The sequence below is a fragment of the Choloepus didactylus genome, chromosome 11 (genome assembly GCF_015220235.1).
Source record: "Choloepus didactylus isolate mChoDid1 chromosome 11, mChoDid1.pri, whole genome shotgun sequence".
Taxonomy (NCBI): Eukaryota; Metazoa; Chordata; class Mammalia; order Pilosa; family Megalonychidae; genus Choloepus; species Choloepus didactylus.
Genome location: NC_051317.1, coordinates 58,832,566 through 58,856,906, shown reverse-complemented (window position 1 = coordinate 58,856,906; position 24,341 = coordinate 58,832,566). Strand labels below are relative to the sequence as shown.

The 24,341-nt window shown below is 42.6% G+C and overlaps 1 protein-coding gene across 6 annotated transcripts in view; it reads right to left on the bottom strand.

Annotated features, from left to right (window-relative positions):
• Window positions 1–24,341, bottom strand: part of PDZD2 (PDZ domain containing 2) — a 410,031-nt gene that overhangs the window by 168,165 nt on the left and 217,525 nt on the right. The gene's annotated exons all lie outside the window — the stretch shown is intronic.

Genomic DNA, 24,341 nt, shown 5'->3' with positions numbered 1-24,341 from the left:
ACAGGACGCACACCTTGGCTATAAAGTCACAACAGCCTGATTATGCAGACTACATCGCCACAGCCCACTGACCTGACTGAAGATTTCAGGCATGAGACAGCACCACACACCAAAAAAAAGTGAAGCTTAGATAACTGGTCAAGAAACTTTCCATCAAGTGATCTAACACTTTCCAGTGAATTATACATATCCTGCATTTATTAAATAAGCAGCATTGGTTTTCTTAATTACTATTATGATTGTATTCAAATGGGTACCCCCAAATTGAGAACTTTAACATTTTTAAAGAACTCCATTGGTAAGTAAGTAAAGTCTACTTGTCATGGTGGTTCCAAATCCACAATTTTCCTAGTGCAGCAAAGCTCCATCTTCCATTGCAGACCACAGCTAGCAAAAACAGAGAGCATCAGCCAGCCCTTGGTTATACATAACCTGTGCTAGAATGCTAGCAACTACAAAGACGATTTTATTTTACTCTCTCAGGTTTTATCAGGAAATTGAACTTTTTAAAAAATCGGCTTCCAAAACCAACACACATATATCGTGGTAGCCACTGTGTGTGACATTTCCCTCATGTTGCAGAAGGAGCAGAAGGGGTCTTTCATGACCTGACAACCAGAGACACAGTTCTTGAAAACCTCATCATCTCTGTAGTATGCATGAAAATTTACATGAACTATTGAAATGGGAATGATTTCTTGTTATTAAAATATTGACAGTCCTTTAGCAATGACACTTGTCAGGAACAAATAATGAACAAACATCCTCTGCTCATTCGCAGTTATTCTCAGGTCATGCTTCGTCGAAACCCAGAAGAGCTGTTAAGCTTTAGGATTATCGTTTGTCTTTTGTAATCTATTCATTTACTTTAGATTTTTATCCAATATGGATTTTTTTCCCCCTGTGAACAGCCTATTGCCATAATCTAGTCCTAACCACCATGGGAAGTTCTTCAATTTTCCAAAATAGTTTTAAAATTTTCTCTATATTAAAAAATGACTTAGTATTAGGACTTAAAATAGTTTTAAAATTTTCTCTATATTAAAAAATGACTTAGTATTAGGACTTAAAGTCTGATTTTCATTTTTTGTTTTGTTTTGTTTTTAAATTACAGGGTTAAAATAGCTCCTAAAGAGGAGATGCCAAACATTTTTCACAAATGCTCCAAATGGATTCTAGTCATCCTAACACTCTAAAACATCCTTGGAAAGAACAAAACAGGTGATCTGCCTGTTACATACGAGACAAAACAAAAGCAAGACACAAAGTTCCTGGTAAACATGATGTTTCACTGGCGGTGTAGAGTGAGAATTGATGGGAAGATTAGTACCCTGTCTCCAAACGCAAGCAGGGAACATTAGACCAGTCCAAAATTTTCACGTGTAGTCGAGAGGCTTGAAAGTTGATCATGAGTATGACTTCCTGGAACTGTCCCCCCTAGTTCAAAGGAGAATGGACTCCTGCTCTAAACTTAAGCTAAGGAAAAGGAATTCTGTTCTTTAATTTTTTTAAAGAAGTGGAAAAAAAGGGGTTAAAATTTTCTTGGCCCAGGACCAAACCACTGTCCCAATGAGAGGTAAAATTTACCTATAGAATAATCTCTCTAGTATTAGTTTGTGACATCTGCCAAAAATCTATGGCGAAACCAGTTATTCCACCTCTTTGTCCCATTCTTTCAACAAAGGGTATATCGTATATAACACATAGTTTTGCTTTAAAGGGAACTGCTACTATATTTACTCACAAAACTAGCCATATACCAAGTCCTAGAACATAGCAAGTGCACGAGCCAACAGCAAAATGTAGCCACCCGTTATTTTAGGGTTTTTTTTCTCTTATTCCTTTGTTTTCTTAGGGGTTGTTAATTTTCTTGGGGTATGGTAGGAACATGTTGGAAGCAATGTAGTTATTTTAGATTATTTGTTTTTCTTACTCCTCTGTTTGGACATGGTTTATTAATTTTCTTGGGGTATGGTAGGAACATATTGGAAGCAAAGTAATTATTTTAGGTTATTTGTTTTCCTTAATCCATTGCTTTGTTTGAAATGTTGTGGGGTTTTTTGGTTGTTGTTTGCCTGTTTGTTTTTAATTTTTTGATAAACAAAGTTAAAAAATTGAAAAAAAAATCAGTAGAAAAATGGGAGTAAAAACTAAATGACAAATAGGGTGGGATGGGGGGATGGTTTGGGTATTCTCTTTCACTTTTATTTTTTATTCTTATTCTGATTCTTTCTGATGTAAGGAAAATGTTCAGAAATAGATTGTGGTGATGAACGCATAACTATATGATCATACTGTGAACAGTTGATTGTATACCATGGATGACTGTATGGTTTGTGAATATATTTCAATAAAACTGAATTAAAAAAAAAAAAAAATGTAGCCACCCAAGGTTTCCAGGAAGATGAGTTTCTGGTCAAAAAGCCCATGAGATGAATCTGCGGTTCTACCTCCTCACGCACCTTCGTTCCCGGGTTTTGGAGCCCACTGTGCTCTCACCTGTCATGTGAGGCGTAGGAAGTACGCTTAGGAGGGACCCTAAGGACCACCTGGTTCTACCTTCTCATTGTGCAGATGTGGAAATAGAGGCCCCTGGACGTGAACAAACACGTCCAAGGTCACAGGACACAGTGGAAGCACTGAAATTAGAACATGGATCTTCCTGATTCAAATTCCTCAGTGGTGCTAGGCAGACGAGACGGGGATCTTTGCAGTCAATTACAGAGGCAGGGGCTCAGTAATGGTTCTCCACCCGTCACAAAGCCTAGCCTAGGGGCTCACCTAGGACTCTCCCGTGAGCAAATGCAGAAGGGTAACCAACGAAGGAAATGTCAGAAGGCAGGTAGCAAGGGAGTGATTCCAGTGATCCCCAAGAGAGAAGGCAATCAACAATACCACAAAAGCCAACGGAAACTGGATGTTCTTTACAATTTCCCTTTGGTCAGGTCTGTGGACCCCATGCTTCATACTACTGAAGTCATAAGTTGAAAAGACCACCATTTGCAAATAAAATTCAAAAATGACCTTGAAAAACCACAGGAAGCACTAACATTCTTTTTTCCCTTTCCCTATCTCCCAGTCAAAATTAAATGAAAGTTATGAAAGTAAACAGGTGCTCAGTTTGTTTCCATATTCTATGATGGAAGATGATAATGTTGATGCTGATGTTGAAACATCCTGTGCAGATGGAAGCAGAGACCTAGCCTGAAAATATGGAGAAACAGCTCCCTCCCAACTTCGGCCATCAATGCAGGGGGGTTAGATGCACACTCGAGAAAGTTCTGTGCAGCTGCAGCCGTGCTTTTCCTTCATAAAGCTCCTTTGGGGCTCACATACCCCTTGTGTCACTGAACTTTGGCAGCATGTACTAAAGCCATCATGCTTTTTTGTTCCTTAATTGAACACGGGCATGCTTCTTAGCCATCAAATCTGTCCAGATAGACCACAAACCTCTGGTGGATAGAGCTGCACCCAGCTCTCTGACCAGCTCTTCCCAGTGGAATTTGGAAGGAACCAGCATCTCTCTCCTCCTCCTCCTCCTCCTCATCATCATCACTGGGCTATCTCCTCTGCTTCCACAGCCATAACTAGAGCCACCAACTCCTCAGTCTCCACCTTTTGTTGGAGCTTCAGACCCAGATATTTACTTGCCTCTTGCTCAGCTCCAGCTGGACATCCTGCACACACCTCAAACTGGGCACGTCCTAAACTAGAACCCAGTATCCTCCCCCTCAAACAGGTTCCTCCTCCCATAGTTCCTCTTTCAATTAATATCAATCCCCAGTCACCCAACCACAAATGAGTCAGCCTTGACTCCTCTTTCTCCTTCACACTTGTTGGTTAGGTCCTGTCAACTCCACTTGTCCCCTGACCCCCACCCCGTATTCTGTCACATTTTAGGGCTCTAACTCCAAACCATTCTCTCTTCCTCAGTTATCTATCCCTCCAATCTGTCCTGCACACAGAGGTAGCTGATTGCCAATACATAAGAACTGCTGAAAATACTCTAATAATTCCTAACTGCCCAAAGACTAAAGCTCAAACTTCTTTGAAAAGTATATAAGACCATTCCTACCTAGCCCCAAGGCCTGAATCATGAAACCTACACATGGACACATGGGTGGATATATTTTTTCACATATCCATGCTTCATATATGCCATTGGTTATCAACTGGGGAAGATTTTGACCCCAGGGACATTAAGCAATGTCTGTAAGCACTTTTTCCTTGTCGCAACTAGTGGGGTATGTGCTACTGGCACCTGTGGGTAGTGGTTAGGGATGCTACTAAACATCTGACAAGCATAGGGCAGCCCCCACAGCAAAGAACTGTCTGGCCTAAAATGTGCCAGGGTTGAGACTCCAACCTATACACTTCTCTTAATCTGAAACGTCCTTTCAACGTAGCATGCTCAGGATACTGTCCTCTACTCCTGCCCAGGCAGTCAGCTGGTCAACTTAATGTAATAGTTAACAGTCCACTTTTTGGAGTGAGAAGGATGTGTCTTTGAATCCTGGCCCTATCATTAGCCATACTTTATCTTTCTGTGCTTCAGTTTTGTCATCTAAAAAATGGAACCAATACTGTACCTACCTCATAGCATGAGAATTAAATAAGATTACTTTTGTAGAAATACTTCCGACAGTGCCTGATTTGCACTAAGCACTCAATTAATGTTTGCTGTTATTATTCCTGCATTCTCTAATGGCACACACTATACAGACTCTTAGAGCATTAGATTGCACTGTGTTTATTATTACCACAACTGTTTTCCACTCTGAGGACAGCAAACACAAATGTAGATAGGGTGCAAATAATCAATTGAATGAGAGAAGCAGGGTAGGTGAAAGCAATAGAGGGTGTTGGGGACTGAAGCTGGCACGTTCTGTCTGCGAGTACTCATGTTCAAAATTCCAAAAAAACGGAGCTGCATCATCCAGCAGGTGATCAAGTTTGCAGCTTCTATGAAGCTCCAGAGCACAGGTAGAGGATTGATTTCCTCTCTGGCACTTGTTCACTGGAAGTGATGGATCAGTATTTATTGAAAAGTTCCCTTTAATATCTCCCTTCAGAGCCCACTCCTAAATTCTAGTAAATAAGTGGTAAAATAAATAAAACCCTCTTCATCTTAGATCCACAATGCAGTTTCACTGTCCTTTTTGATTTTCTTCTCAAGGGTTCTTTTTTTGTACTCTTTCACTGACTTTAATCTAGTATGTTCTACAAAAATACCAGTTTGGGAAGGTGTACTATGGAAGAAGGACTTACGGTCAAATAAGTTTGATAAATGTTGCATACTAGCTCTCCCTTTAACTGGTGTGTACAAATTTTATTTTATCAAACAGCTACCCCTGCCTTTTTATAATGTAACCTCTTAATATTCATGGAACAAGCAATTTTAGGACTTGGGGAAATATTCTCAAACATCCCCCATTGACCATCTAATCTGTCCTCACTTCAGTACAGGACACTCTTTTGGCTTAAACTTGTATTTGTGTTGAGAAAGGTCCCATTTCTCCCTAACTCAGAGAGGACCCCTTCTCTCCTTCTCATGTAGACTCATCCTTGTACCTTGTCTCCACACCTAATAATTGTCTAATTTTCTTCAGGAAAGAGCCATCTTGGGAAAAGATGAAGGAAGACAGTGAGAATTAGGGGTGCAACTGAATGGGAAGTATGCATTGGTGTGTTCCAAAGACCTGGGTCCTGCCCAAGGACACTCATCTCTTAGGGCTATTGGTCTCTTCAGACTGACTTTTCAGAATCAAGGACCATTAGTAAGAATTAGGTCAGTCCTTCTCAAACAGATAAGTGTGTTTCTTCTAGATACACAAGATGTAAAGAACCAATTACTTTATGCCCAGCGAAGTCTAATTTCAGAGGAACTGAAAGTCTTCATGATTTACTCTACCAAATGCACACCTGGCATACTCTGCCAGACAACTGGACCAGCCCAGGCTCTCAGTTCAGAGCATTTGCCCATCTTTGGCCCTGAACTGAGGACAAACTCCTTAAACAGAACCACCAATCTTCTCAGTCAGGAGGTAAGTGCTGATCTCCCATTTTCCTGCCCAACTTGTCAGTCCAATCAATCCTTAGAATTGTGGGGTAGTTTTTCTCTTCATAGAAATGGAGACGTTTCTGGTTTGGGAAGTGAAACCCAGCCCTAACACAACTTGAACTCACTCCCAGGAATCCTGCCACAGACCTGAAGATTTTGATGGACAAGGCTCCGGGAGCCAGTGGTAACTCACGCTCAGCTGGGCAGTGGGAATATGTATCGTGGATCCCCATTATTTGTAGATTCCATTTTTGCAAATACACTTTCTTGCTAAAATTTCTTTGTAACTCCCCAAATCAATACAACACTTTTGCAGTTATTGGTGGACATATGCAGAATGGAGAAAAATTTGAGTTACTTGTCTTACATCTTTCCAGCTGAGATCAAGCAAGGCCATCCTCTGCCTCTTGTCTCAATTCTCATACTACAAATGAGTGTCCTTTTCATGGTCTATGTAATGACATGTTTTTTTTTTTTTTCTTTTTTTTTGCATTTTGCACTCTGTTAGTAGTTTTGCTGTTTAAAATGCCCCCAAGCATAGTGCTGCAGTGTTATCCAGTGCTCCTAATTGCAAGAGGGCTGTGATGTGCTTTATGGAGAAAATATGTGTTTTAGATAAGCTTTGTTTGGGGATGAGTTAAAGTGTTGTTGGCCATGAGTTCAATGCTAATGGATCAATAACATATATTAAATAAGGTGGTTTTAAACAGAAACACACATAAAGCAGGGTTATGTACTGATTGGCTGGTGAAAACATGACCACAGGCTCACAGGAACTTAACCTCATATTTCTGCTAGGAACGATGGCTCAGTATTTGCTAATTTAGTGTTTGCAGAGACTTGACAGACTATAAGTAATGTGAATAATGACAATGGCTAAGGGAATTACCATCAATGCTCACCAGCCACGTTCAGCTTGAGACTTCTCTCTAATGCCTCTCAAGGCCCTGGGCTCTCTAAGAATTCCATTTTTCTGTGCAGCCCTACAGCTGTTTCCCCAAAGCTTCAGTATATGGTCTGGCTGGTGTCCATCAGATTGGCCATCACTCAAGACTAGAATCAAACAAATCATTAATAAGGGTCTCCTCTAAGCCTCGTACTGCATAAACTTGCTGGGTAGAGGAAACACTAAACATATGAAAAGATTCCCACCCTTCCGAGCCAACATATGCTAAATGTGAAGAGATGGATAAAAGCGGTAAGGACTTCAGGATTTCCACAGGGATGAATCACCATGGCCTGAGATAATCAGGAGTGACGTTTCAGAGGAAGTGGATCTTAAGTGAAGCCTTAAAAGCTGTTTCTAGGTTTTGACGTTTCCCACAATTCCAAGTGTCTCCCCCTCATAGATAAAAGGAAAGTAGTTTACGCCTCACGGTTGCTGCACCTGGAGACAATCGCATTCTAACCCGACCACCTGACTTGGCACTGCTGTAGCAAAGAGAACAGGCCAAATGGCAGGCTCGCTGAGCAAGCATTCTGGAAGGCACTGCTGCCAGCCAGGTTTGGGATCAGCGAGCTGCCCACGCTACTCAGGGGGTATGAAATGGATGGCCATAACAAAGGCCATGGAGACAAAAACGGTGGGGAGGGCTTGGAAACGCCAACCCTTTCTATTTTAGTTTTGCTACATTGATGTCAAACAGTGCAAGCAAGCGTTGCCATTCAATGGTTTCCAGAAACTTAAGGTGATATGGATATTTAATCACACAATAATGACCCCTCTGACTGTGATGCATCTTAAATGCAGTAGATTGTTTCACTTCCTGCAGGGGTGCACAGCAGGAGTGCGAGAAGCGGGGGACCGGGTGTTATTCCCAGGCGGCAGGACTGTAAGTTTACATCTCTGCCCTTGCCAAGGCCTTAAAGTGGAAGAGTCAAGTGGAATCACTGGTCCTGGGCTCAGGCAACTGTACAACATGTACACTCAACAAATATTCCCACCGTTGTGGTTCGGCTGCATTTTTGAAGGGCTAGTGATACAGTGCTGTGAACTGAAAATGTTTTTTGGAAGACGTTTCTGTCCTTGTCTCCTTCTGCTCTTCTGTGAGCTTTATGGTGGCAACGTTGAATTCCCTGTGGTGATCAGGCTTAAAAGTCTACTACTCCCTGTCAGAAGTTTCCAGAACTCAAAATGATTCCTCTTAAAATAAAAAAGTACAGTCCTCCAAACTTACCATGTCTACATTATGATTAGAAATTATTAGAGTCTTTCTTTTCCAAGTGGGAAAGGGTGGAATAAAGCCCTGGGAAGAAGAAATCTATCAAAAACCACATTTTGCTTGATGACGTGGGTTGGGCTCGGAGCTGTGCTTTCAAGGTATTTCTCATCTTTACCACGAAGAATCTTCTCTTGGAATCACGCATGGCTCTGCGGTGGCAGGAGCTTGACTTACACAAACGACAGTTTTCAGAAACATCGGCGAGGAAGTTGGGTCCGAAGCAGAAATTTCTTCCTATGAGTCTCCAAACAATCAACTTTTTGTTTCCCTCCTTTTTCCCACAAGAAGAATTTTTCTAAATAATTGGAGGAGGTTTCCCATGGGAATCAGGCAATAGTGACTTCCAGGTCTTACACGTTATCTGAAACAGTTCAGAAACAAAAGACACAAGAATGTGCTTGGCTGGACTGAACAATGCAAACTCTGGCAATAAGAATGGCAGCAGCCAATTCATGAAACTTGTAGTACCCCAGAGTGGGGTGGCTGCTGGGGTAAAGCCTCTTTGGTTTGCACTCTCTTAACTAAGAATAAGTGGTCCCCCAGCACTGTCCAGTTAAAGTTTAAATTTTCAACACCTATGGGGGGGAAAAGTTTGCCAGGGGCCTTCACATTCTAAAGAGCAAGAATAATATCAGACTCCTTGAGAAAATAAACTGGGTTCAAGAGCTTCGAAAATTCCTTGAGCTACAAGCATTTGTGCACAGTTAACACATGGATTGTGGATTATAAGCAGAGGCTAGACGCTTTACATGCCCCTGCAGGTTTGTAGCAGAGAATGCCGAGTCAGAGAGTTTAAATAACTTCCCTCAATCCACATTGAGGGGCAAGAGTTGGGATTCAAATTCCCAACCAAATCAGCTCTGCCTGATTCCAAATCCTATATTCTTTCCTTTGGCACCAGGCTCTTAAAGTGTCAAACTGTCAAAGAGGGTTTAAGTGAGTTCTCAAGGAGATCCCTTAAAGAGACAGCATATTTTGTGGAAAGGGCATGAACCGCCACAAGACGAAAAAGGGGTTGGTTAAATTGGGGATTCTCTGCTGACGGGCTATGTGAATGAACATAAACATCTCTAAGCCTCAGTTTCCTCATCTGAGAAAAAAGCAATGCATTTGCACAGTTTTTGCTAAAACAGAAGATAATGTGTTTAGATCATCTCAGGGTCAGCCAGAGAGTACGCATTCAAAAACCCACCGTCTTAAAACCTACTTGCAATTTCTTTACACTTAAGTCTCCTCTCTGCTGTTTTGCCATATTTAGATCACTAAGCAAATTATATGTGGCTTTTCCTGGTTCCAAAAGTTCCTGGCCTAATTGAAAGTGACAAAGGGGAAACTGGGAAACAAGAACAAGAGTGTTCGGCGAACGGCAGGGTTGAGAGACACAGAAGTCAGCGCCACGCGTTTCCCAAAGGGGCTGCCAGCTCCAGTCAGGCCACTGGTTACTCGACAAGAGGAGGAAAGAGTGAACCACAGGCACGCCCAGGATTTTCCCTGAAAGCTACACAAAACACCTACACAGAGTTCCATTGAAAAACATCCTGGTCTGCGAATGGCTACTTTTTTTTATCTTTCCAGGTAAATGCCTGTGTCACCAACAAGGTGAGGGGCAGGCAGGTCAGGCAGCAATGTCCCAGCGTGCCTTCAATTCCATTCCCTTCCACTCTGAAGGAAGCTGTTTCCTTCCCAGGAGCATCAAGAGCTTCACCTATCTCATTTTCCAAATTATTTCAGGTTCAAGGTTGGAGACAGATTAGAGATGAGCCAGGTCTTATTTTCTGAAGTATAAAGACTTGTCAAGTCCAAAGACTATTCTGAAGATCAGAGGAGAAGGCTGAACCAGCATTATCAGCTACGTCTAAGGTCATTTGAGAAGAAAGATCATCTCTGAGACTCAGGAATCCCAGGAGAAGCCACCAAACATGGGTGTCTTTCTTTGTCCTTCCCGTCTGCTGATTATAAAACATCTGGGGGGAGTATGCTGAAACATCTAGAATGATGCCCATGATTGATTTCCAGATGGTGCTTTCTCCACCTTACATTCTCGATCCCACGAGCTCTATGTGCTCACCCTGGCAGGTTCCATGTTGCATGCAGGGGGTTGACATTTCCACCTGAATGTGCCAGTGCCCTGTCACCCAGTTCAACACCTCTCCTTACCCTAAGGCATTCCTTTCAGCCTCATGGGCACATCCACTCTGCTCTTCAGAAAGCTTTTCTATGTATCCTCCAGTGGCAAGGGACCCTTGTCCTTCTGGCTCTTCTTGGCCGCAGGTTTACAATATTCTCTATGTGGCAGGTGTCAAATACCACAAACATACCAATCCTGTGGCTCCCAGGGTTTCTCTGGATCAAATGCAAAATCTTGACTGTGGTCACCAAGCTCTTCAACTGGCTAATTCCATCTTCCTCGCCAGCTCCTCTCGCTTTCCTCCCACTTCTGTAGCAGGTTGCTGTGTCCCTATTCTCACTCAAGAGGTGGTGCCCTTCGTCAACCTCCTTCCTCCCAGGTCAGCCATGAGCTTCCCACATTCTAAAGCAGCGCTACTGGGTTGGCAAACAGTTGCACACACCGTGCCTGCCATGGGGACAGTCAGTGCAAGGACACTCAGTAAATATTGATGGGCACCTATTTCACACTCAAGCAGACTGCCCCCATCAATCCTGGAGCCACCTCCCTTCCCCAGGGATGGGGGAGGAGGGGGCGGCACTAAGCTTCCTCTCAGGCTGGTTGAAATGCTCTCTCCCAGGGAAAAGTAGGCCAGTGGTTTTTGCACTAGCACTTTGCAGAGTACAAGGCCTCCAAAGAGCCCGAATCAGTGGATGTCCAGGGATCCTTGAAGAAAACAACTGAACACATGCAACTCACAGACTTGCAAAAGAAACACTCAAAACAGGGCAAACCCAGTCTAAAAATAGGTGCACTTGACCTAGGACATTAGAAGTTATCAGATGGCTCAAGAACACCACACCTAGCTCATGTGGTCTTACTCGCTGGGCTGGGGCAGTCGGCGCCACGAGGATGAGGCAACACAAAGATGACACAGGTGTACTCAGTCACCTCTTGCTCAAGGGCCATCAGGGACCCAGTGGGAGAGGCAGGACTCCACATCTGAATGAGGAGACAGAAAGACACTCCTGTTCCACACGAATGCAAACTGAACAAAGGAGCCAAGTCCCGGATACAGCCCACACCTCTGACACCAAGGAGATCTGTCTGCTCTGGCCAGGGGCGACCTGGCGGCAAACACAGCCGCCGACGCCGTGCTCTAAAATGGCCCATTTCTGAAGGCTTTCTATGTTGTAAAAGCGGTGTTCTGCATCTAGGAAATGTCCAGGAAAACACTCAAAATAAAATGGAAAAATATATTCCAGCATAAATTTAAAACACACACACTCAGTTGTTTGCCTTCCAAAGAAGGATTCAGCTTTTAGACTTCACAAGCACTTGCCACCAATGGGAGGACATCTGGGGCCCTGTTCTAGTTTGCTAATGTTGTGGAATGCAAAACACCAGAGATGGATTGGCTTTTATAAAAAGGGGTTTTATTTGGCTACACAGTTACAGTCTTAAGGGCATAAAATGTCCAAGGTAACACATCAGCAATTGGGTATCTTCAGTGGAGGATGGCCAGTGGTGTCTGGAAAACCTCTGTTAGCTGGGAAGGCACATGGCTGGCATCTGCTCCAAAGTTCTGGTTTCAAAATGGCTTTCTCCCAGGATGTTCCTCTCTAGGCTGCAGTTCCTCAAATATGTCACTCTTAGTTGCACTTGGGATATGTCCTCTGTCAGCTTCTCTGGAGCAAGAGTCTGCTTTCAATGGCTGTCTTCAAACTGTCTCTTATCTGCAGCTCCTGTGCTTTCTTCAAAGTGTCCCTCTTGGCTGTAGCTCCTCTTCAAAACATCACTCACAGCTGCACCCAGTTCTCTCTGCCTCTCAGCTCATTTATACAGCGCCAGTGACTCAACTTAGACCCACCCCGAATGGGCAGAGCAACACCTCCATGGAAATTATCCAATCAGAGTCATCACCCACAGCTGGGTGGGGCGCAGTCCAAAGAAACACTCAAAGAATTACAATCTAATCAACACTGATAACGTCTGCCCACACAAGATTACATCAAAGATAATGGCATTTGGGGGGACATAACACATTCAAACTGGCACAGGCCCCAAACCCCCGCATTCTCTCTCTCCAATGACACTCCCGTCTGCCAGCACACATGTGCTCGGATGTCTGCAGCCCCTGCCAGACTGACCTCCAATAAATTCTCCTTAAAAACAAAAGGCTCCGAATAAAGGGTTTCTGAACAAAGTGCTGGTCTGAAGGTGCACCGTAAAAAGGAAATTTTTCCTGCTGACAGAATGGAAACAGGACGGTGCTCAGAGAGGGGCCAAGTGCTCATTAACCTGCCTGCGTATTACTGTTCCTTTAATCTGTTTTTCAAAAACATGTCTGAGAAGAATAATACTTGTCTCTACACAGGATAAGTGTTGAAACAACAATAAAAAAAATTAGTTAACATATTCAGAGATCAGAACTCCTGTTCTCTCACATCCTCAGTTCCATGGTCTTTGAAACCCGCCGGCCTGTACACAGAGCAAACGGATGCCCCAAAGCCTTCAGGCTCTTTTCAGTCCAAACCAGAAATGCCTTTCTTTTGGGGAGGGAACAAAGCTTTTTTGGAGAACATGCCTGCCCCCGGCTGCAACGACTAGACAGCTCCATACAAGGTGGTTCTCTTGGCTAAGAGCCCAGTGGATAAGTAGCAAGGAACATAGGAGACCCCTGACCTCAGGGTTGGCTGCTGCTGTGTGGGGGTGACATTGCCCAGCTGGGTGGGTGGGTGGCTGTGTGTGCAGCAAAATCTAACAGCGGGGAAGGGGCATGGAGTTGAACGTGATCTCCTAGGAGGGGCCAAGTGCAGATGGCAGAGGGTCGTCATTTTCTTTGCCTGGACCTGATAGCAGCAAATCAAATCTGGCGATTTCAAGGGAGGGATGTTTCCCTTGAAACATATCTAAAGTACAGACATCAGGAGGGCAGGACCAGCCTTGCATTCCTCTGCATCATGACACAGTTCTAGGAGAACAGGAGAGCCCAACATTTCTTTTTCGAGGAAGGAAAGCTGTTCGGTGAAGACCAACGAGAGCTTTCCAAATGAGATGGAAATTCATCTCCAAAACCTTGCCTCTCCTTGAGGTTTTCACCACTTAAAGTTTTTCTCCATGCCCTACATTTTGTGGAAACTCTGTATATGCTAATCCCTGCCAGGTTTACTGTAAATATTGCATGCTGCCCCTACCTCCCTGACAAGCTCATGTCAGAATTACTGAGCTGCTCGACTGGATTCAGGTTTGCTTCACCAGCTTTCTATGTCAATTCTGTGCTAAGAAGAGGCCCTGTACTTGGTGTAGCCTCAATTTCAATTGAACTCCAGCTGGAACAAAAAGCAATCCTTGGGATTGAACTGCTGCCTCAGTTTCTTCTTCTAAGAAAATAGGGTTAACAAAGGGTACCAGATTTCATTGGGTTACTGGATCCAGAGCTAATCAAAATTCCAATCTTTGCCCACACTACAGTTTTTTTTTCTTTTCTCTTTCTCACTTTTAGATTGATCCTCTGAAGTTTCAGGGTTGTCCCCTGAGACACGTGCCATCTACTCTATAAAAGTTCCCTTTCAAAATGAGATCCTTATGTTGGAACAGAATCTTAGTATGAATCACTAGGAATAACAATGCAATAAACTTTTATTACTAGTAATTTTAATTTAAAAAACTCCAAGTCTTTAATGTTTTGGAGGTTTGCGGGCATCTGCCACCTGAACCAAGTCTTTTTCCTAGCTGTTCGATTCTGAGGTCACACGGCCTTGGAGAAGCTGATCTAGGTGATTTGTGGTTGGGTTGGTGGCCACTAGGGAGTTACAGAGGTTGACATTTGTGTCACCAAGATGCAGGAGTGACATCTGGTTCCAGCTCTCAGGAGTAGAGGGAGGAGGTTGGGCATGGGGAGAGAATGTCCCAGTTAAGATGCAAATGACTCCTATGCTTGCAGCTTGCTGCTAAATGAACTCTGAAGGAAAATCAGTACATATATTGCAAGCCCCTGGCAAAGTCAAGAGTTGACAATGACCAGAAAAATGCAAACTAAGATCCTTCATGAGACTCTATCTCTTATATTGTGTATGCTCTAAACTCTAGTCGCGATGAATGCTAAAGAAACAGATTTGTTTTTCTTTTCCCCAACCACCTTGAGTGCCTTCAACTTTGATCTCTTCTTCACCTGATGATGTAAACTCCCCAGGTAACTACCAAACTTAGACAGAGAGAAACCCACGTTGGCAGCACGAGCTGTGAGATTGGACCCTCACCGTTGCATTGTGGTTTCTCAAAAGGGTAAGAAATTAACACTAAAAAATTATGTGCCAGACACTATGTCCAGAGTATGAACATTCAATTCTTAACAATACTTCTTAGGGCCTTAGAGTTTGTGTTTTCCTAATTCTGGAGACTAGGTAACTAAATAGTCAGAGATATGAATTGAATTTGCCTGGGTTGCCCAGCTGATAAACAGGCTGCCGATTCTTAGGTTTGTGTTCCTTTCTCTTCCAATCAACATCTATGCCTCAAGACTATTACTTTCAGACCTTGAACCTGCACATGACGTTTTTCTCAAAAGCAACTGAAAGCCTGAAGTACACAATGTAATTCTTACAAAGAAGAAATACGCTAAATTTTTCTTCACTTGTTACTTTTGTTATCGCTGTGCTCAGAATGTGAGAACCAGCAGATAAAAGCACTAATTTAAGAGAGAAACTCAGGAATGGAAGGTTATGTTCTTCACCAGAGCATCCCACGGTGTGAACTCCAACTAGTACCCTAGACTTCAGAGGAAAGACTTTTTCCATTAAAACAAAATGTAACTTTGGAAAATACGTCACGCTAGACAGAAGCCTCTACAGAGGGAGTTGTCTTTGAAGAGCTGAGTAGCTCTTCCACGTAGATGCTCACATTACCCCCACTGCCACCTGCACCCCCCACGGAAGGAGGACCAGAGCTGGGTGGGCCATTCCTGGCTCATGATTCATGGGGTTTGGATAAATCCAGAAGAGCTCACGGAGTCACTCAGCAGTTCAGTCTGTATCCGTCAATGGACTAGATACTGAAGTACGAATACTACCCATCTCATCTTTGAGTGATGGAGCAGAGATTTGGGCTAGGATGGGGAAGAGTTATGTGTTGCAGATCCTGCAATTGGTTCACTCAAGTCCCATTTAGCTGAAATTGAAACAACCACCTTTCCCATGTTCCCTTGCAGCCAGTATACGGGCCCGGGAGCACGTTTTCTCCAATCAGAGACGTCTCATCCCAGTGAGACCTGGAGGCAGCCGTGAGCAGTGGGAGGTGAGGGTCGCCTGTTCTGAGCAGCTATGCAGGGTTCTGGAATTCTCTCCCTAGCATCCTGGTGTGGGTGCAGGGGGGTGAACAGCCAGCTGATCGGCAGCATGTTTCTGCTACAACAGCCCCACAGTGTGGCTTAGCTCTTAGAGCATCTAAGCATACTTCTTGGTCCTTCCCAGAAATTCTGAGAACCACCTAACCCCTTTTAATACTTCCATTTTTGCTTCAACTAGCTATGGGGATTTCTGTTGTTTGCAGCCGAAAGCCCTGATGAGCTCGGCAGAGGAGAAAGCAGACAAAGGAGAGGAAGTTGGAAGGATGATGGAGGTCAGGTAGGGCAATGTAGGGTCCACACGCTACAAGGCAGGGGCTTCTAAAGCAACTACTTTTTGCCCAGTGAAGCCTTATGGGGTCATCCAAAGGGCACAAGCTTTAAGAGTTCTGACTGCACATGGTTCAACTCTCAACTCCACTTCCTCATCTCTACGTCCTACTGGGCGAGCTTCTCGTAAGCTGATCCTTAGTTTACTCATCTATAAAATGAGGGCAATGATACTTCCCATACAGAATTGTGGAGAGAATAAAACTAGATAATATACGTAAACAGTCCAGTGCAGTGTCTTGGACCAGTAGTTGTTCCAGAAATAGTACAACTAGCCCTTTCAAATATTTTCCAATTGATTTGGCTTAAATAGTATATAGACAAACATACTGTATATGTCAAAGTAGAAAGTAATATTTTTTTCTTCCCCCAAATTATTCTCACAAAGAGGGAGTTACCTTATATTTGAGTCTGTACACGTTACATTATGATACACTCATTCAATTACATTAGTTTGGAAAACAAAGTACTGTTTGGAGAAGACAATTATCTCAGACTCAACCAATGCCAGTTTTATTTGCTTATAGAGGTCAATGGCAGAATTGACTTAAAATAAAAATAAAGGAGGGGAATAAATTTAATGCTGAATTTAGCATACATTACTGGGGGAAATGACCTTAGAATTTTAAGTGCTAGATGCCCTTGAAGCAGAGTATATAGTGATTAAAAGCATGAACTCTGTAGCTCTATAGCTAAGTTTGAATCCTGGCTCTACCTTTTGTGAGCTGTGTGACTTTGAGCAACTTACTTGACTTCTCTGGACCGTAGTTCCTTCAGTAAAATGGGGGTGATGACAGTATGTATCTCACAAGGCTGCTTTGAAGAGTAAATGAGTAAATATCTGTAAAGCATAGTGTGTGTTATATAGTACATGAATAAGTAGATGTACACCAATAGCAACTACAGGATGAGAGAGGAAGGGGAACCAGCTGGGCCTATGTGACCAGATACTTGTGGCCTTAGTTAAATGTCCAGTGACAGCATCACACTTATATATAAAAACTGGATCTAAATAATGAAGATGGAAGTGAAGGTGATACACCCTGAAAAACTGACATAGATGATTCAAAAATATAACTCTGAATTTGAATAAAATTGCTTCATAAACAATTTGGGAAAAGGTACATTCAAAATTAATATATCATTTTAATTTTAAATACGATTTTAAACGTGTGTGAATTAATGCAGACACTTCACTATTTCTGTTAGTCACTATACTATTTATTAGCACACTGAATAGTGCACTATTAGTATCCTAAATACATTATTTCATGCATATTTAAGTTGCCAAAAAACTGTGTAGATCTTATTGCTTTCTGCTAGATATGATAAAAGGAAATGCTATTTCACTTTTAATTAATGTAGAAAATTCAAACACATCAAGCAGCATCTTTAAACCATATGTACTTGTTACTTTACATTAACACTCTGATGACCCCCTTCCTGCTTTTTGCCTAGATTCCAAACAGAAATGGGCATCAAACCAAAATAAAATAAAATGGAGGGAAATGCAGAATATTTTCATGTGTCTCAAGTATATGGTCACTGAAATACATAAAGATATAACCCAACTGTATTTACCTGATACCTGCCTAATACCTTTATTGTACTGGGTATGGGGTGGGGATTAAATAAGATCTAACTAAAACAACAAGATTTTCTGCCTTCATAAATCACGGACCATTAAACACAGAAAATACCATACTTCACGATGTCTTCTGTCATGTTTGCTTCACTGGAAATGGAGAGATGAATTAAAGCAGACATTCTATACTATGAAGTCTTCAGTGGTTCTTGAAAGAAATACACAGTAACCTGGGCAGGCACGTGGCTGAAGCGTTTATGATGTTTATGAAGTATGATGCAGAACTCAAAGGAAGGGGTGAGGCCACTTAAAACACTATGAGGTCATCAGAAACTCAATTATCAAAGGCAATCATCCATTTTAACAAAATAAACCCCTCTATGTTGACCTGTTTTGCACTTCTCTTTTTATGTGATTATAAAACTTGTGGTGAACAAGCATTCTACCTGAAATTAGATAGTCTGTACAGCTCCCATAGTTTAAACATAACATTAAATATAATTCTTATTGGATATCAGACAGCTAGATGTTGAAAAGTAAGTCCAAACCTTCTTTCCAAGGTATTGTGAGCAACCTCTTCATAGATTTCCCAAATCATTGTTAAAACCAAACTAATTAGACATCGGGAACATGAGGCATATTTTACCTGTGTGGAATCTCAATTAAAATTACCTCAATTTCACATTTAGAAACACACACACATACGCACTTAAAACACCAAGAAGAAAAAAAAAAAATAAAAAACACGAAGAAGAATCACTGAAGTTAGCCCAAGAATTGGCAAAATAATGCTAACCTAAAATAGTGGAGTAGTGTATGACCACACTCGATTTAAGTAAAGATGATCAACCAAGGATAAAGGACAAACCTATGCTAACAGTTCCAAAGTTCAGTAACAAAAGTTACCAACTTCTAGCAGGTTGAGCCATGGCCTTCAGGCTCTGAACTGCTTGTTCTAAGCCTTTTTGAGTCGTTTGAAAGGTTATCAGTCAGTGCTGCTTAAAATCAGCACCCAGTACTGGAATAAAGCTACTCTTACTCTAACAGACTCTCAGCAGGGAAGCAGTTTTAAGGAGAAGACACTTTTCTGACCAGGGAGAATGAATATGTAGAAAGCTGGCATGAGGTTTTGCTTAGTGGGTCTGCTTGGGTGGGAAATGCAAATAACTTCCAGTGGTAGATTGAACCCAAGCCCAAAGATGGAAAACACAGGCCAAGAACAAAGATTCCATCAACTGGCTTAATTGTTGCTCTTTCTCAGTTGAGAGGGAAGCACATACCAACAATACTGGGCTGGCTGAGGTCTGCTAAGCCCAGAGCTCATGGACAACCAAGGGCAGAAAGTGGGAGCTCAGCTTCAAAGGAAAATGTGGCAAAGTAGCTCTCGGAAAGGCTTTCTGCATCAAGCCAAGAAACCCTGGCCTTTGCCCAGTAGCTCTGCCAGGAGTGCCGTGGCAGCGGGCAGCATTAGAGGAGCAGATTTGCACTACTACTTCCTAGGGTACTGCCCCTTCGTCGCAAAGGACTCCCAGTCCTGGAACCTCATTTCACCACCTTCTATTTCCACAAAAGCCACTCTTTATCACTGGTCAAATAATTGCATATAATAATGGCAATTATTTGATAAACTGACAGAAGCTGGTAATTCTATAGACAGAGAACCCCGTGCTATTTTTGGTATGATTCATTTTAGTTCTTCACTAAATAAAACGCTTACTGTATTAGTTAGGGTTCTCTAGGGAAACATAATTAATGAGCAATATCTATGAATATAAGATTTATAAAAGTGTCTCATGCAACTGTGGGTATGCACGAGTCCAAATTCCGTAGGGCAGGCAGCAAGCTGGCACCTCCAATGAAGATGTTCGATGAACTTCTCAGGAAACAAAATGGCAACTTTGCCGAACTCGCCAGAAAACGAACTGGGAACTTCGATGAACGTGTTCGATGAACTCCTCAGGAAAAGAACTGGCAACCTCGACAAACTCCTCAGGAAACGCTTCGCTGGTCAGTCGAAGAAGAAGTGAAGGTCCTTTATCTGTCTTGCTTAAAAGTCTTCAACTGATTGATTGGATTAAATCCAGCCAACTGCATTTTCTCACTGTGGAAGACACGCCCTTCGTTGATGTCATCAGTCACAGCTGCAGCCAATTGACTGATGATTTAATAAACCAGCCTGTTGGTTTATTAACCAGCCACAAACACCCTCGCAGCAATGGTTAGGCCAGTGCTTGCTTGACCAGAGAGCTGGGTACCATCACCTGGCCAAATTGATACATGAACCTAACCATCACACCTACAGAAGTCAGCTCTAAGGGTGAAGAGAATGAAAAAAGGATCAGGCAAAATGAAGCCCTCTAGATTTGAATGTTTCATCTGCATCTCTGCTGTACCTAACCAGATTGTGATTTGTTGGTAGTTGGAGACTATTGCATACTACTTCTTTAGCTGCCCTACCTATCCCCAGAAAACAAAAACATTTTTTAGACCAATAGAAGGCATTTGGTGATGCTGGAGGAAGATAAGGAGCCCTGAGGTCAATTGTAATTGGTGTCTCCAGAACAATTTCAGCTGTTGTTTCTGTATTCCTCTTGATTTACATCTGAAGGACAGACAAGGTGGAGGAGCAAGAACACACGTTGTGTATGGCACTCCAAGCATTGAGAGGAAAAGTGATCACACTGGGTGGTTGGGGAAGGATCACAGAGGAGACAGAGAGCAGCCCACACTGCCCAAGAATTTTCCAAAGCCAGGAAGCCAGTTTTCACACTCTGATAAGGTCATCTGAAGCTCACTTTCCCAGAAATATCTTCTCCATGAGCCTCTGTTTTAGTTTCCTGGCTGCTAAAGCAAATACCATGCAATGGGTTGGCATTAACAGCAGGAATTTATCAGCTTATGGTTTTGAGGCTAGGAAAAGTCCAAACCAAGGCTTCATCAAGGCGATGCTTTCTCCCAGAAGGCTGTGGCATTCTGGGGCTGGCTGCCGGCAATCCTTGGTCCTTGGCTTTTCTGTCACATGATAATGCACATGGCGGCTTTTCCTGGCTTCTCCTTTCTCTTCTGGTTCTGTTGACCGCCAACCTCCGGCTGCTCCCTTGCGGCTTCCTTTCTCTCTGACCTTACCTGTAAGTCCTTCAGTAACAGGATTAAGACCATCCTCACTCAGCTGAGCCACACCTTAACTGAAGTAGCCTCATCAAGAGGTCCTATTTACAAGGGCTTACACCTACAGGAAGGGATTAAGTTTAGAACTTCATGTTTTTATGGGGTAAATAGCTACAAGCCACCACAGCCTAAAGTCCCAGGGCCCTAAATTCCATGTTGCATATAGGTACAAGTTATTCCATTGGTTTAGGTGTTATCGCAGAAAGTATTTTAAAGTATACTTTAACCCTAAATTTTCCACCATTATAAAATGGGCGTATAGTGTGTAGTCCCATTGTAAAGAAAAAAAAGAAATTCAGACACAGACCCCCGCCCCAAACATCCATACACCTCATTTTGAGTAATACTGACTTCAGAAAATAAAATCTTTTTTTATTATATCTTTCCGTTGTAAATTATGGCTGCAAAAGGGGATTTTTTTCTTAATAATTGGTAAGTTAAAATAATTAATCTTTTTAAAAGATCATTCTAACAAATGCACAAATAAAAAAAATCTTATGCATCTCTAAAGATTCAGAGGCCCTTGTTTGAGAAATATGGCTTTAATCTATTTAATGGTCTCTGTCAAATTAATATCCAGCACCCAGCACAGGGTATAGCATATAACAGATGCTCAATAAATTCTTTTTGAGTGGATGGATTCTATTTGATTGGGGAAAGGAATTGGGAAAAGTCCAAACTGTAAAACACTACTGGGGTGGGCAAGCCCAGGCAGGCAATAAGCTGTGACCCTGGGTGGTTTGATTTAAAAAAAGAACCATAAGAGGGAATCTACTGGGAATTTGATCACACAATGAAGCGACCTAGGATGGACTAAGTCTAACTAGCTGATGAGCACAACCAGGTCCCTTTCTAGTCCTGTGCATGCTGCCCTAGCACATAAACACACTTAAGGCCTAGAGGAGGATGGTTATTTTTGTTCCTGTTGGTCTTCCCCAGAAGACTCATCTTTGGATCCTTACCATCTAGAATGACGAGCAGACCGAGGGTCAAAAGCAAATAAACAAACTCAGCTCAAGACTAAGGGCTAAACAAAAGGGCCTCACGATAGAGCATGGAACTGAGATGTCTCAAAGGAGGTCAGAGGCAGGCATGTTCCAATGCAGAAACCACCATGTTTGAAGGCAGCCAATTCTGGATCCTGCCATTTACTGCTGTGCCACTGGGCAGATTTTTAAAATTCCAACTTGCAGTCTCCTCATTAATAAAATGCAACAGATACCCATCTCGCCGGGTTTTGTAAGGATTAAATGCAAGAAGGTACATAAAAGCCTCTGGCACAAGGTTGGTGCTTAATAAAACCAGTTCCTAACACAGGCAGGAGGACAGCACCGCTCAGCCACAGTCATGAAGAAGGGAAGAAGTAAGGATGTGAAAAAATGCCAGTCCTTGCTGCTTCGGCATAAACATGACTTTTTTGGTTGGGGCCAGGGGGAGCAATCTGGAAGTGGAGAAAGGAAAAGGCAGAGATGCTTTCTTGAGGGAGGGGGCTTTATTTTGTAGCAGAGTGAGAAAAGAGGAAGAGAAAGGGCTTCCAGGCAGAACTTAAAATCATTCCACTGGCTCAACCAAATTAGACTTACCCTCTTTCCAACAAATCCCAACAGAAGACATCATGGTGAGCTAAGAGTGAAATGGCTAAGTGACAATACTGTGAGATATTGATTGTATACTTTGGATGGAATATATGATAAGTGAATATATCTCAATGAAATCTACAAAAAAAAAGTGGAAAAAAAAAAGAGTGAAATGGCAAAAGAAAGATGGTGGGCACAAACACATTTGTGCTACCTGTGAAATGGACCAAGATTGGAGCAGTAAGGTAATAATCTCTTGAAAGAGTCTCTGGGGAACTGCTGGTTCTCCTTCTGGGTTCTCCTTCTGGATTCACTGAATGGAGGGTAAAGCCATACTCAGAATAGTCTTTCAATTCTTCAGGTCACACTGGCTCTTTCCAAGCTTAATTTCAGGGTAGGGTAAAACCAGAATAAAATGTTTTTATATGCATGCCTGCAGACAGGGGTCTGGAAAAGCTTGGAAAAACAAAATACATTCAATATGTATTGAGTGGTAGGACTGAGGGAAAATTTCCCTTAAATATTTTAAAAATTAGCATGATCTCATTAGCGCAACACATGTAAGCTGGGAGAGGAAAATAAATCAAGTCAGGAACAGCCCAGTCCCATCCATGCCGCTTAGCCTATGGCAGGAGATTCCAGACCACTGCTGCAATCACATACTCCACTGTGCCCAGCTCCTGACCCATTCAAGGGTGGGCCAGATGCCGCCCCACGGAGCTTAGGGGAATGAAGAACTTAAGACTAAATTTGGTTTTGGTCAAAACCCTAATATAAATTTCACCTGCATGGAGCATCCCTATAATGCACTGTGCTGATCTCAAGCTAGACTTGAGTTTTGGGTCTGTACAACTTCATGTTAACAAATACCTAAACCAATTTTTTTCTCTCCCGCTAGTCTGAAATTTTTAGTAACCCTGCAGCACAAACACAAACATACACACACATCCCCTGCTGAGGAACTAAACAGTCCCCAGAATAAGGAGGAGAATAGAATAAGACCTACAACCTGACTTAAACCTTCAGATTTCAGAAATAACAGTTCATTTTTTACATTTACTCCCTTGGATAGTCATCTGAACCAATTAAAATTCATTACTTACATATTTAGGTTTTTCATACAAGCCATGGTGAGTGTTGGACTCGATAGTAATTTGGTACAGGATGATCTCGAGGATGACTCTTGGCGTGTAATGTCTTCACCAATATGTGACTCAACCAAAACCATAAATAATCCTCCTGGGTCAAAGGATGTAATTTTAACAACACAGAGGTTAACTGGTCCCCTTCTCCTTCTGGAAAACCCTCCCTCACCCTGTCCATTGCCCCCTCCCAACCCAGTACCTTTTTCACGCCTCAGTACTCATCCCATGGGACTGCATTTGATTGCAAACCTGCACCCCATCAGGCTGTGAGTTCCTTGAGAGAAGTGAGGTCTTCTTTGTCTGTGGGCATCCCTAATGCAAACACTGCCTGGCACACAATAGGTACTCAATCTACCTTGTTTTTCCTGGGGCATCCTGGTTTAAAAGTTATCCCAGTAATTATTCAGTGCTCCCTTTCTTTCTCAGAAGTGCCCTGGTATGCATAAGTCTTACGACCTCCCTATCAATAAATAGTGGATGAATGTTGGCTCTTGGTTTTATGAGACTTTTTAATTTGTTTCTAGGTCATCCATCTATCATCTGCTGTGGTTATTGTAGATAGAGAGATGGGAGGAAGGTAGGAAGGGAGGAAGGAAGGGAAGAGGGAGGCAGGAAGGAAGGAAGGCAGGAAGGAAGGAAGGAAGGGAGAAAGGAAAGGAGGGAGGGACAGAGGGAGGACGGAAAGCTCTGAGGAGTGGATAATCCAGGAATTCATTTTGCTAAGAATTTGAAAGCATGATGGGTAGCTGTGATTTATCATAGATTTCCCTTCCAACTGTCTGGCAGTGAACTGCTTTATCTG